At 35.3% G+C, this 14,554-nt stretch overlaps 1 protein-coding gene across 1 annotated transcript in view; it reads left to right on the top strand.

Annotated features, from left to right (window-relative positions):
- Positions 1-14,554, top strand: part of LOC128985647 (uncharacterized) — a 133,177-nt gene that overhangs the window by 14,212 nt on the left and 104,411 nt on the right. The window lies entirely within an intron of this gene.

Here is a 14,554-nt window from a genome sequence, read left to right as displayed (position 1 = left end):
GTTTCATAATCTCCAAATTTCACAAACTCCAACGCTTAAAATATTAAACCCATAAGTGTTTCATAATGTCCAAATTTCATAAGCTCCAAAACTATAACATTCAAATAATCACTGTTTCACAATGTCCAAATTTCACAAACTCCAAGGATTATTTCACAAAGTCCAACGTTAATATATTAAATAAACAGAGCTATTTATAATGTCCAAATTTCATATGCTCTAAATCTATAACTTTCAAATAATCACCGTTTCACAATGTCAAAATTTCAAAAACTCCAACGTTTACCAAACAAACAGAGTGGTTCATAATGTCCAAATTTCATAACCTCCAACGGTACAGTCTGGGCCAGAAGTCTCTACAGTGCTTGCCACGGTCAGATAGCAGGCACCGTCCGCCGGCGCTCAACTACTGATTATATGTACTGTGGCATAATGGTGCCACATTTTGGTGATCTGGTCATGTGAATCAAATTCCAGACCAAATCGTTTTTGTTGGAAACGTAAACTGAACACATTATATAAAACAGAGGAGACAATTTACCGCAATTCACAGGCCCCAAGAGCCAGCTTTGATGATTGTTTGATTAATTAATGCATTTATATCTGAGAAATATGTACTTGGTTCAACATATGAAATATAACTAATATATAAGTTGACTGGACACAACGTGAACTAACATCTGAATAAATGACTGATAATTAATGATGCAATGAATGATATATTGGATTTGATGTGATGATCTGAAATTACATATTATTTAATTCTACTACTACGACACAATACCTTAAGGGGGCGTCCCCCCATTTCCCAAAAGAACTTAGCCTTCCATGATGTCCGAAGTCAGGTGCACGACAGACGTTTTCCTCACTCGTCTTCCCGGTCTGCCCCCTGCGCATGCGCGAGCGGCGGTAGGGGTTGAGATTGGCGGGACATTCAAAGAGTGCTGTGTTGTGGAGATTGACTCCACAGTACATTTTAATTATTGAAGAACATTTAGCTGTGTAACATCTATTATATTATTAAAGTGATACAATCAAATTTTATGTAAATGGTTAAGGTCATTTACCAAATAAAAATATAGGCATATGGCACATCAAAATGAAGCTTAGAGTGTGTAGATTTGCCGAAAAGTATTGGTATGGACGAATTTCTTAAGGGCTCTGCCCCACAGGCTGATTTCCAAAGAGCTACGCCTAGCATGCTTCCAATGTTTGAATGATTTAATTTAATTTAGTTAATGAAACAGCTGGTCTGTACAATGAACTGGTGTTTGTTTATTTACTCTAAAAAGATATTTGTGACGCTTTATGTAGATTGGGGAGGTTTATGTTTGGGTTTAAAGTGAGGTTGTATATGTTTTGTAAAGTATTGCTCAAAGTTTCATTTTTCAATTTTTATACTGTAGTAAGACATGTGAAGAGGCTTGACTAAAATTGAAGAATTATGGTAAAACATGTCATTCATGAAGCATCAATATGAAGCAATTGATGCTATTGCTACGCTAAGGTGTGTTGTCATATTCTTATGGATCTATTAATATCAAAAGTAGGGGTTTGAAAGTAAGTAGCTTTACGCTTTTAAATCAGTTTATATTTTCAAACTAAATCATAGAGTTGCTGTATTTTAAAACACGCATCAGCACCACCACTTTAGCTCTCTAGGTCACATTTTCTTCCCGTTGCAAAGCACGGGTATATAGCAGCTTGTAAACACATAATGTGCAAATCAAATTTACAATTATATATTTTTAATAGCTTTAATTTAATCTTTCAGCTGAGTTTCTTAACTGTTCCATCTCTGAATCAAAAAACCATTACAAATATCATAAGAGATTTTTTTACCGATGAAAAATGTTAAAACTTATAAATATGTTTTATAAGTATGTTTTCTAATAGCTGTAAAAATCTCATGATGACATCAGTAGTTTTTATTTTTATTTTTATAAAATGCCAAAATAGCCCATTGTTAGAAAAGTGCCGAAAACCTTCTACTTTATTCATTCAACCCGCTGAAAGGATGAGTTGAAACTACATAAAAAGGTAGAAAATGATATACATAAACGCAGAAATAAATGTTTATAAATAGGATTTAACTTATACATCATATTGTAAGTATACTGGTCACGTTTCAATAATAGCTCAAACTCTACTTTATAGTATTTATACTTTTTTACTTGACAGCAGTCTCGTTTTCTCTTTGCAACTTAATGTGGCTAGTTCAATAATGTTAAAATTTTGACAAGGCAATAATTTATATTTGGATTTGCCTTTTCAGTGGAGAGCTTAGAATTGTATACATTTTATTTACAAAAAAACTCCGAGAAAATTAGAGTACCGATCAAGATTTAAATAATTTTTCTGTATTAATTGAATTGGCGCGAGTGTCTTTGGCTATAAAAACATGTCCTCGCTTCAGTATTGTCCAAAATTCAGTTGTCCAACTAATGGTAACAGTTTATCAAAACTTTCAACAGATATTCATAGTAACCTTTTACCTGGTATTACGTAAACAAGACTTCACAGTTTATAAAACACCCCATTTAAAAGTCTGTTACTTGCAATGCTAATCCAATATTTACAACGACTTCTTTTTTTTCATTGATCTAATTAGAAGAGCACAAACACAGGTTAATTCAACGATGTCAATTTTAGGATAGCTTAACAACCCACTCGAAAAAATTCAATTCTCGACTAAAAAATTGCCATGTGCACACCTAGACATAAATCACCGGCGATTTATTTATGGTCCATTTTTTAATTGGCCGATAAAATAACGGTGTGCGTTTAGCCTAACTAGCCAACTAGATGAAAACACTCAGCAAAACAATTTAATTTCTTTTACAAAACATAATTTACAGATTGACTTAAATAAATTGCAATTCGACTTTATTTTGGTTTTATTAAATGTGAACAAAAATAAATACAGAAGTTGTATTAACTCATATTGGTTCCAGCTTAACCGATGTGTTACACGTTCATAATTTTTTTAATCATTCGGAAAGTGATCGAAGACGAAGCTTTATCCCAAGTAAGCTTAGAACATTTCAAACAGAACTTCATCTGTTAATGTAGTTGGATTGGCCAAATGCAGACATGTTTATTTTATTATTCAAAATGGAACTGTCAATAAACGTCCAAACAAGATAAGGCTCATAGTATAAGATTGAATCCAGTGTCGTCATTAGATAATCTACTGTTTCTGTTCTAATATTTGTGGAATATTGCTATCAGCTATTTGTTGATCTACTGAATTTAAAAGTCAACTGCTGATCCTTATGATACAGTTTATATGTAAAATACTGCTTCCATAAGAATTTAAACTACATAAGCATTGAAAATTTGAGACCCTGGGGGGCGGAATTAACAATTGTATTGCCAAATTTAAGACCTATCCGACCTGTAGTTAATGCCTGATTGGACTTCAAACAGACAAAAAACACACAAAATTTCACATTTATAATATTAGTTGGGAAGTACGATTATATGAAGGAGGCTATAATTATCCATGGCTGCAATATACAAACTAATAACTTCATTGATACATAACTTCATTGATAGTGTAAATCAAATAAGGAAAATTGAAATTCGATTACTCTGCAGGTTTGCTGTAGAAGGGGTATTAGTACCAATACTTTACACTTTTAACAACGTATCTACGGACCAACTATTTTGTGACGCGCGGCTACAACACTAGAACAAGTAGCGCCTACATACCGAACCACGGCAACCTCTGCAGCGACTTCTGGCCGAGACTGGAGCTTATGAAATTTGGAGATTATGAACCCCTGTGTTTATTTAATATTATAATCGTTGGAGTTTGTGAAATTTGGAGGTTGTGGAACGGTAAGTATTTGAAAGTTATATTTTTGGAGTTTATGAAATTTGGACATTATGAACCGTTCTGTTTACTTAATATATTAACGTTGGACATTGTGAAATCACTGTTGGAGTTTGTGAAATTTGGACATTGTGAAACGGCGATTATTTGAAAGTTATAGTTTTGGAGTTTATGTAATTTGGACACTATGAAACGCACACTGTTTATTTAATATTTCAACCGTTGGGAGTTTGTGAATTTTGGACACTATGAACCTCACCCCTTCAGATCCTAGCCAAGAACATCAAGCTTCACTCATGACGATGTCGGGGAAACATTAAATATGCACACACGAACATACATAATATATATATATATCTTAATATATAAAAGAAAGTTGTGTTAGTTACAGCGTTCATAATTAGAAAACTACTGAACCAATTGGCATGAAAATTTACAGGGATATTCCTTAGGTACTAGAATAATATAATAGCCTGTTTCTATTATGTTTCTATTCTATCTTGTGTTTGATACAAGAGACAAGATCAAAACTCTTGGTTAAGTGTCCAAGACGGTAGAAAAACAAAGTTAATGAAAGAAAATCAGCTACCAAAGTCTCCAGATGGGTTCCAGTTTCCGACACAAAACCGCTATGAAGTTTTATAGCATATATATAGTGGCCTTGGTTGCAATAATGCAGAGGTTTTATGTTGGTGTTTATTTATTAAACTGTGATTGGTGTTGATAAGATGTGCTGGGTGCTGGGAAATTTGATTTTATACTAATATATGGTCAGATCAGTTGACTAGGATCTGAAGAAGGCAACATAGTCGCCGAAACGATCGTCATCCGCCCTTAGAGGAGGTTTATAAGAGTAACAAGACGATACTAAGGTAAATTAACCTCTTAGTGACTCGGGACTACACAAAAATTTTCTACAATAATTTTTTTATGAATGGAAAAATACAAATAAAAATGCTTATTGAGAAGAGTAGAATTTATTCAGTTAGGCATGGTTTGATTAAAGCCGGGTTTACACCAAAGTCTTCCACTAAGTTTTCCACTAGTTGCGGCAATTAAATTGCTTTTTCTACAACATACAGCAACTTTTTCAGCAGCCCATTAGTGGAGGGACAAGTTTTCCAATAAATTTTGATTTCTCACGGAGTGTCAGTAAAGATCAAAGAAAGTTGACAACAAAAAGTAAAGGACTAGAAGTTATGCTTATTGCGCAAGCAATTCGAAACAAAAATACCCCCACTGCAGCAAACCTGCCGTCTAAGGAATTTCCATTTGCCTGAATTGATTTTCAATAAATCTATTATTATAACATTAGATCTAACGAGTACCTAGGTTTGCTGCTACAAGGAAACTAAATACCCCCGCCGCAGCAAACCTGCAGACTAAGCGAATTTCCATTTGACTGATTTGATTTACACTGAAATGTCTCCTTAAAAATATAACATTTATTCCCGATTTAAATAGAATTAGTTTAACAAGTACTTAGGTTTACTGCATCAGGGAGGGTAAAACTGTTTTTTTTTTGTAAAATGTTAATAGTTAGTAAGAAATAAAAACGTTTTCCAAATTTGATCAAAATATGTTCATAAACAAGCAAACTACAACAGTTTACTTATTTTCCATAAGAATAACATGGGAATTTTAAATTTACAATTTTTTTAAATTTTCTCCGTAACCATTAGGCGCATAATACCGCTTCAATATACTAAATTATTTGTTTTTTAAAGCTCTACAAAATGGTTTGGAAAGAAATTGCTTAATGTTATATTTTTTGGGTCAAAAATGGGAAAAACCTATTTTTACCCCATAAAACCCCCCGTAAACCCCCGTTCCCATGGTCCGATCATGCTGGATCGCAAACTCGTTCGAATAAACGTAGGTTTACACCTTTGTACCAAATTTCATCAAAATCGGATCATTTTTGCTCGAGTTATCGTGCTAATGGACATATATATATATATATATATATATATGAATTTGAACGGATGGTGTTTTTGGCCTCTAGGGACCTCAAAACGAAAAAAAAATCGGTCCCACGTCCAGGTCTTACCATGAGTACTACGGTAATAGCTTATTCCCTATATGGGAAATTCGCTAAAAAGTGTGTTTTTAAGTAAAATAATGATATCTTAGTATCAAATCAATAAATTTTGCCAAGTTTGATAAAAATATACAGTAGACACCCTCTTATCCGGACTCCTCGGGACCAAGGCCAGTCCGGATCACAGTTTTTCCGGTTAAACCGACGTCCCCAAAAACTCGTTAAAATGGACCGTTTACTGTGATATTCAACTTAAATTTAGGAGAGCATTGCATTTAGACACGTGATCCCTGGTCTCAATTCTTTCCCACGAGAATAATCGGTTCAGTACCGCCCACTTCCTGCTGATCTAGTCCGGTCAAACCAATGTGCTGATAAAAATTGTCCAGTTAAAGAGATGTCATTTCCGCCGAATGTAGTCCGGTTAAACCGATGTCCGTTTAAAAGGTGTCCGGATAAGAGGGAGTCTACTAAACTAGCAACCTACAACATTTTACAATATTCTCCATAAGAATAACATGGGAATTTTAAATTAAAATTTTTTTGAGTTTTCTTCGTAACCAATAACCGTTTAAAAAAACTTGGATGTACTTAATTATTTGTTTTTTAAGCTCTTTAAGAAGGTCTATAGAGAAATTGGGACACTTTTTGTTTTAAGTGTCAAAAATGAGAAAAACCAGTTTTTACCCCATAAAACCCCCCGTTAAACCCCGTTCCCATGGTCCGATCATGCTGGTTTGCGAATTCATTCAAGTTTATCCCGCCTTACACCTTCAAACCAAATTTCATCAAAATCGGACAAAAATCACTCAAGTTATTGTCCGGACGGCCATGTATATAAAAATTTAAACGAATGGTGTTTTTGGCCTCTGGGGACATCAAAATGAAAAAGTAAATCAGTCCCAGGCCTAGGTCTTACCATGAGACCTACGGTAATAGCTACTTCCCTGTAGGGAAATTCGCTAAAACTAGTGAAGAACTATTCCGTCTCCCACATGCACGATTTTGAACAAAAACAAAAAAAACTAAGCTTGTGTATGAATAGCCAGTAGCCAATAAAACGTAGTGTAACTGCTAGCTATTCTTGGACAGGTATGGCTTTCCTGTAATTTGTGTCATGTTTCTTGACTTTGTGTCCGATCATTTAAATCAAATAGGTATTCTAAATAAAATCACTACTGGTCATTCTCAGAAAGCTTTTTACGCTCCCATTGCACTTCAGCTCACCACTTAACGGATCCATGTCATCTTCACGATCTCAACTATCATGTCACTGCTGCCACTGTACCTATCCCTAGCCATCAAAGAGGGTCTCACCACAGCCACCTCTAATACAAGGCCGCGGCGAGCGAAAAGTGGCAACGTTGCATCCGTGTCTTGGTGCGCAGTCGTCTTACCATTACAGTGAATGGAGGAGTTGCGTACCGACGTACAATCGCGTTTCTACTACCCTTAATCATTAGTAATGACATTGAACTTGTTACTACAGCATGCAGATAGATGTGATGTGCCTGGATGCAAGAATAATTACGAAAGCTCAATTAAAAATGAATAATACATACAGTGTTCTAAGATTCTACGTGATCCGCCGCGTAAGCAACAATGGCTTCCTGCTATTATTCGGTCAAATTAGACATCTTAAAACAATTCTCGTTTTTGTGTGAAACATTTTTACGAATATGAACTTTGATTTGTAAAAAAATTTAAGAATAAGACAATGATTCATGTAATTAAAATCAAAATTAATTTTATTTGAAAAAATTTTTAGATGTTAGTCTCTACAAATCCCTAAGTCTCTACAAAGATTGAAGTGGCAATAGGTTAGTCCTACTGTATTACCATTCTTGGTATATTAGTAGCTATTTTGTAAAATTTAAGCCCAGTCTGTCTAGTAATTTTACTATGTTAAATAACACACATATATACAGACACCATGAGATTGTTATATAATAGTATAGATTATCAAATTAACAAAGGAAATATGTAAAGTCCGTCTATTTCCACATTCATCGTACTTACAATATGTAAAATGCAACCAAAAACATTATGTTTGTATTTTTAGTTTTAGACATATTGTGGTATGTTTCAATTTTTCACTAAATAAAAAACCTAGAATCTAATTTGTCTATTTTACCATAGCCTAAAATCCACTAAAATATGTAATTTAAATACTTTCATCCATTGATACAGAGCAGCAATACTCTCATTGATGTTTATAGCCTAGTACGAGTGCCGGACCCAGGCGGCGGGTGAGTGCGGCGTTGCCAGTTCGAACGTCGCGGCCTTGTATTAGAGGTGGCTGTGGTCTCACCCAAAATCTACGTGGACCTCTTGTATAGTGGCTGGCTGTTATGACACATGCAACCGGGACATAGATTGCGTCTTCTTCATCCGACATCCTTGACACTACTGACCATTTCACGCAAATTCCTTGGCAACAAGTTTTCCACTAGTTGCTCTAAATTAAAGAGGAACAACTTTTAGTTTTCCAGAAAAAATCTTCTACTAGTTGCTCAAATATATTAAGAGAAACATTTAGTTGTAAACTAAATTTTGGTTGTCAAGTTTGGTGTAAACGCGCCGTAATAGCTGCAGCTCCAATCAAGGGCAGAGTTAACTTTTCTTGGTAGCTCTCCCCTCCTCCCTATGGAACAGATTGTTCTCAGAGTGAGTTGTGTAACGTTATTACATTTAAATAGAATAAAATATATGAATGAAGAATCTTTTATTGTCAAACATTTATAACAAAAGTAACAAGTAAACAAATATTGTTTTCATGAAAACATCTGATTGAATTAAATTAAAGAACAGTATTTCAGCATACATAACATTTCCCCCTTCCTTCTTTAAAAGCCTGGAGGACTAATATTCATCATGGTAATACATTGGCCGTCTTATATTCCTACTTGTTTTTCTCTGGTTTGTAGTACCAGATGAAGGTGAAGTTAGTTTTTGTGAAGTTTGTTGTTGAATAGATTGCTGTGCAGGCTGTATTTGTTGACGTGTTCTTAAATGGTCGGCATGCTGCCTGTATTCTTTGTCATCAATGTTCACTCTGTATGACAATGGTGCTGTTTTCCTTAGCACTACCCCTTCTCTCCAATTTTCATTTGGATTCCGTTTCACCCAAACTTTATCACCTGCACTAAAGTCTTTACGTTTAGAGTGGATATCATGATAAAACTTTTGGCGTTCTGACGACTGTTTCATCTTTTCCTTCACGTCCGGTCTTAGGGTGTCAATCAAAGTTCTTGGGTTTCTTTTCAGGAAAAGTTCAGCTGGTGTCCGTCCAGTCGATGAATGTGGAGTTGTTCTGTATGAGAATAAAAGTGTATGGAGTCTTTGTTCGTGATCATTTATGTCAGTCATGAGATACTTGTTTTGAAATGTCTGAATTACTCGTTCAACACAACCATTGGAACGACTGTGGTAGGGAGTGGTTCTGATGTGAATCACGTTATTCTTGCGGCAAAACTCTCTAAATTCTTCTGAGACAAACTGATTTCCATTGTCAGTAACAATTTGTTTCACAAGTCCATATCTACAGAAAAGTTCACGAAGTCTTCTTATCACAGTGTTGCTTGTAGCGTTTTTCATTTTAAATATTTCCAACCATCGAGAATATGCGTCTATTACCACTAACCACATGTATCCGTCAAAAGGTCCTTTGAAATCAATATGTAATCTTTCCCAAGCATTTTCCGGTATATTCCATGAATTGAGTGGCGTTTCGATATCATTCTTCCTGAATGTTTGGCATCTTGTACAAGTTTTCACTAAGTTTTCAATGTCATCGTCTATTTTTGGCCAGTAAACATACAACTTCGCCAAAGAGCGCATGGCAACTATTCCCGGGTGTGAAACGTGGAGGTAACTAAGAATGTCTCCCCTAAGTGACTTAGGAATTACTATCCTTTCTTGCCACAATAAAATCCCCTCTTCATAAGATAGTTCATGTCTCTTGTCATAGAATATCTTCAAATTGTCCGGAATTGAACTTCGATCGGGCCATCCCCTGACACAATAGGATATAACGTGTTTCAGTTCATCATCTCTGTGAGTGTTATCTTGAAGAGTTCGTTTGATAAGTGGCAAATCTTCAATTCTCATAGATCTAACTTGGTTTACTTCACCAAGCGTCTGATATGTATTAATGTTTGTTCCTCCTTCTAAAGGTAATCTACTCAGACAATCTGCCAGAACATTATCTTTTCCAGCCCTGTAGTTTATATCGTAGTCGTATCCACTGAGTATAATAGCCCATCTTGCAAGTCTGGAAGCGGCATGTTTAGGTATAGGCTGCTTTGCTCCAAAGATTCGTTTGAGTGGTTTATGATCACACAAAAGAGTGAAATGCCTACCATAGAGATATTTGTAGAATTTTTCAACACCAAAGATAATGGCCAATGCCTCCTTATCTATAGAAGAATAGTTCTGTTCTGCTGAATTTAATGTCCTTGAAGCGGCTGCAATTGGTTTCTGACTGCCATCAGGACATCGATGAAGGAGAACTGCTCCTAATCCAATGTTGCAAACATCTGTTGCAAGGATAAGTGGAAGTTTAGGATCATAATGTACAAGCACCATATTGTTTGAGATGTTGCTCTTAATATGGTTGAATGCGTCCTCACAGTCACTATTCCAGTCCCAAGTTGAGTTCTTGTGCAAAAGTCTATGTAAAGGAAAACAACAAAGAGATTGCAAATTTGGAATAAATCTTGAATAGTAATTCACAGATCCAAGAAATGATCTAAGCTCAGAAACGTTCTTTGGTGGGGGTTGTTTCTTGATAGCTTCTACACGATCTTGAACAGGTTGAATACCAAGAGCACTAATTTTGTGCCCAAGATAAGTCACACTTTGTTTGAAAAGCTGTAGTTTATCTTCACGCGTGCATAGTCCTGCTCTCCTCAATATATTTAAAACTGTTTTGAGCCTATCAATGTGTTCTGGTCCACTTCTACCACCCACACATATGTCGTCAAAATACCACGCACAATCATCGGTACCAACTAATAATTGGTCCATCAGCTTTTGAAAAATCTTAGGTGCGGTCTTAATACCAAAAGGTAATCTATTGAAGGTAAAATATCCTTTATGTGTCGCTACCACTAGATATTTTTTTGATTCTTCGTCCACTGGAATCTGTAGATACGCATCCTTCAAATCAATAACTGAAAAGAATTTTGAACCATTCAACTTAAGTACTGTTTCTTCAAACGTAGGGATGCAGTATTCGTCATCGATTAAATGAGGGTTGATTGATACCTTGAAATCTGCACATAATCGTACCTCACCATTAGACTTTGGTACAACAACTAAGGGAGAAGCACAAAGGATCTGAGTAGTAGCCGGATCTACAGGTTCTAAGACCCCTGAGGATACTAAACGATCTAGTTCCTTGCTAGTTGCACTGTGTAATGCGAACGGAACAGGTCTCGGTTTGTGTATTGGCAATTGTACATCATTAGCTACTCTAACCTTAGCTTTGAAATTTTTCACTGTTCCTAGGTTATTGGTAATTATGTCTTTGAACTCTTTATATATCTTACGTTTCTCCCCCTCTTTGTCTATAATGTCCGTGTTAATATGATTGACGCTATAAGAATTTTGCTTACATACATGTTCACAGTTAGGATCTAGATTAAATGCTACAATCCAATCTTTACCAAGCAAAGGTGTCCCTGAAACACTGTCAGTGACAGCAACACTTAATTGCAAAGTAGTTGATCCTAACAAAACAGCGACCTTAGTCTCGCCGAGCATAGGTATTCTAAATGACGGATAAGCGCCCAGCTCCTCCGTAGGAGTCAGTGCCGGTTCACCAATTTGTTTCCACGTAGATTTACTTATTATAGTTTTTGCAGCAGCAGTGTCATATTCCATCGTTATTGGAACCCTATTTATTGTTAAATTAACAACGTAACAAAATTTCTCTACATTATTAATTTGACTTATGTTTTTAACCAAGCCGGGAGGCTCAGCTCCAAGTTCATCAGATATGTCAGGACATCCGTCATTAAAATGACGGGAAAAGTCTACATTGTCACTGTCACTATAATCACTCATACCAGCAAACTTACCAATCTGTTTGACATAACGTCTTGAAAGATTTTTCTCGATAACCACATTATTGGATTTCAGACAAACTCGTTCAAAATGCCCCATTTTCCCACAAGCTCTACATTGAATATTCATTGCCTTGCAATACTCACCTGTTTTATGTTTTGCAAAACCACACCTCAAACACTGTGACACAGGATTCAAGCTGATTCTAGTACTGTCCCTTTTGTGTAACGGTTTAGTAGTTCGTGTAGCCCCTACCTTATTTACCTGTGCGTCACATGAAAATGTCCCAAGTGTTTCTATTTGTTGTTGTTGAGAATGTGCCATTTCCATGAGGTAGGCGTCTTTAACGATGTCGACAAGTTTTGCTTTTTCCTCAGGATGTTTTCTGATGAGCTCTTCTTGCATTTTAGGATCATTTAAACCCAATAAGAACTGGTCTCGCAGTCTTTCGTCAAGTGTATCTTTAAACTCACATTCCGTCGCACCAGCTCTCAAATTGTTTACAAATATGCGTATTGATTGATCTTTGTTCTTCATGATTTTTCCAAATTTTAGTCTTTCGGCCAAATAGGATGTTTTTGGTTTATAAAAATTTGAAATAAACTCAAAAATTTCCTCGTAATCTACTGTTAAAATAGGTGTTGGATAAAAGTTATCAACCACAATTCTATAATGTTCAGCACCAATCCATTTCAGAAGTAAAATTCTCTTAGCTTCTTGATTGTGTTGTAACCCACAAATGATTATTTCCAACTCAAACCTTTGGTAGTAGTACTTCCATGTTTCTTTGGTAGCATCAAACTTCTCGAACTTGAAATGAGTTAAACTATGTGTAGTAGGTTGTTCCACTGTTAATGTAGATGATGTGTCGTCATTGTCATATTCCTCATGTCCGTGCAGCGCCATTATGTAACGTTATTACTTTTAAATAGAATAAAATATATGAATGAAGAATCTTTTATTGTCAAACATTTATAACAAAAGTAACAAGTAAACAAATATTGTTTTCATGAAAACATCTGATTGAATTAAATTAAAGAACAGTATTTCAGCATACATAACAAGTTGGAATATCAGAAGACACAAATCATCACTTCTTTATGTTGGTGAAATTAAAGTTAATAAAAGAATAAATTGTTATAAACTCTTTTATTTTCTTACAAACACAACACAACACTGAATTATATTAGTCACTAACAAGACTACAAGATCGCGCCACTCATCCTACACTCATCCTTCACTCATATTTGGGTTAAAATACGCACATGGTGGCGTCCCCATCTTAAATAAATGATAAAAATTATAATTATATTTTGTAAACAACTGCATATGTAAAATGTAAAAACATATGATGGTCCATCACTAATCCAGACTAGATGAGTTGGGTTGCAATATTCAACATCTCCCCTCACCCCCCCTCATTCTGTGGGTTTGTAGTTCAATTTTATTTCTCCATTTTGTACTTTTTCCCGTATAAAATGTTCTCTGATACTGATATGTTTAGATTTACTTCCTATAATGGAGTTTTTAGCCATTTTGTAATAGCTGATTGGTTATCATAAAATATTTCAATGACTTCTTGAGGTCTTCCCATATCATTAATCAATTGTTTTAAATGAATGGCTTCTTTTGCTGCTTCAGTCATTGACATGTATTCCGCTTCACTCGTAGACAGAGCTACAGTCCTCTGCTTTTTTTATTCCCAGGAGATTACAGCACCGCCAAATTTAAAACAGTAGCCGGTGTATGATCTCCTGTCTTCACTGCATGCGCAATCTGCATCTGCTGCTCCAATTAATGGCTTTCCTATTTTGAAAAATTCAAGACACAAGTTCTTTGAGCCTTGCAAATATCTGAGAACCCTCTTTGCAGGAATCCAGTGTTCTTTTCCAAAACAAGAGTTATATTGGCTCAGGTAACTCACAGCATGTGTTATGTCAGGTCTTGTGGCTATTGACAAATACATCAATGAACCGATTAAATTTTGGTATAGGTAGTTACAATCTTTTTCATGTCCTTTAACCAATTTTAGACCTGGTGTTAGTGGAGTTACAGCTGGTTTGCAGTCAGTCATATTGAATTTTTTCAGGACTTCATTTATGTATTTCGTTTTTGACATTGATATCCTTCCATTCTTTCTTGTGAACTCTACCCCCAGACAATAGCTTAGTTCACCTAAATCTCTCATTTCAAAAGTTTTCATGAGCTGGGCTTTGATGTAATTGCGGTACTTTTGGTTCTTCGTAGCAATTAAAATGTCATCTATATATACAGAGATTATTGATTTGCATCGTCCTACTGTTGAAATGTATATACAAGGATCAGCTTGAGATGGTGTGAATTTCAGTTTCTTAAGTTTTTCATCAAGCTTCATATACGTTAAGTCTTCCTGATAGTTTTAAACCATAAACTGCCTTTTTTAGTAGACAAACCTTTTTGTTTTGAGAATTTTTAAGTTAGTAATTATTTTCTTTGTTTTGTTGGATAGTTTTTTATCTTAATTTTCACTCTCATCCACCATTATTTCTAGGAGGTATCTCTCAAAGTTGTTAGGAAGTTCCGTGTAAACTTTTTCTTTCATTTCTCCATTTAGAAAAGCAGTTGAA

Source organism: Macrosteles quadrilineatus, unplaced genomic scaffold, assembly GCF_028750875.1.
Source record: "Macrosteles quadrilineatus isolate MER2022 unplaced genomic scaffold, UCM_ALF_1.0 Scaffold_2__2_contigs__length_208266976, whole genome shotgun sequence".
Classification (NCBI taxonomy): domain Eukaryota; kingdom Metazoa; phylum Arthropoda; class Insecta; order Hemiptera; family Cicadellidae; genus Macrosteles; species Macrosteles quadrilineatus.
This window is presented reverse-complemented; position numbering and strand designations above follow the sequence as displayed.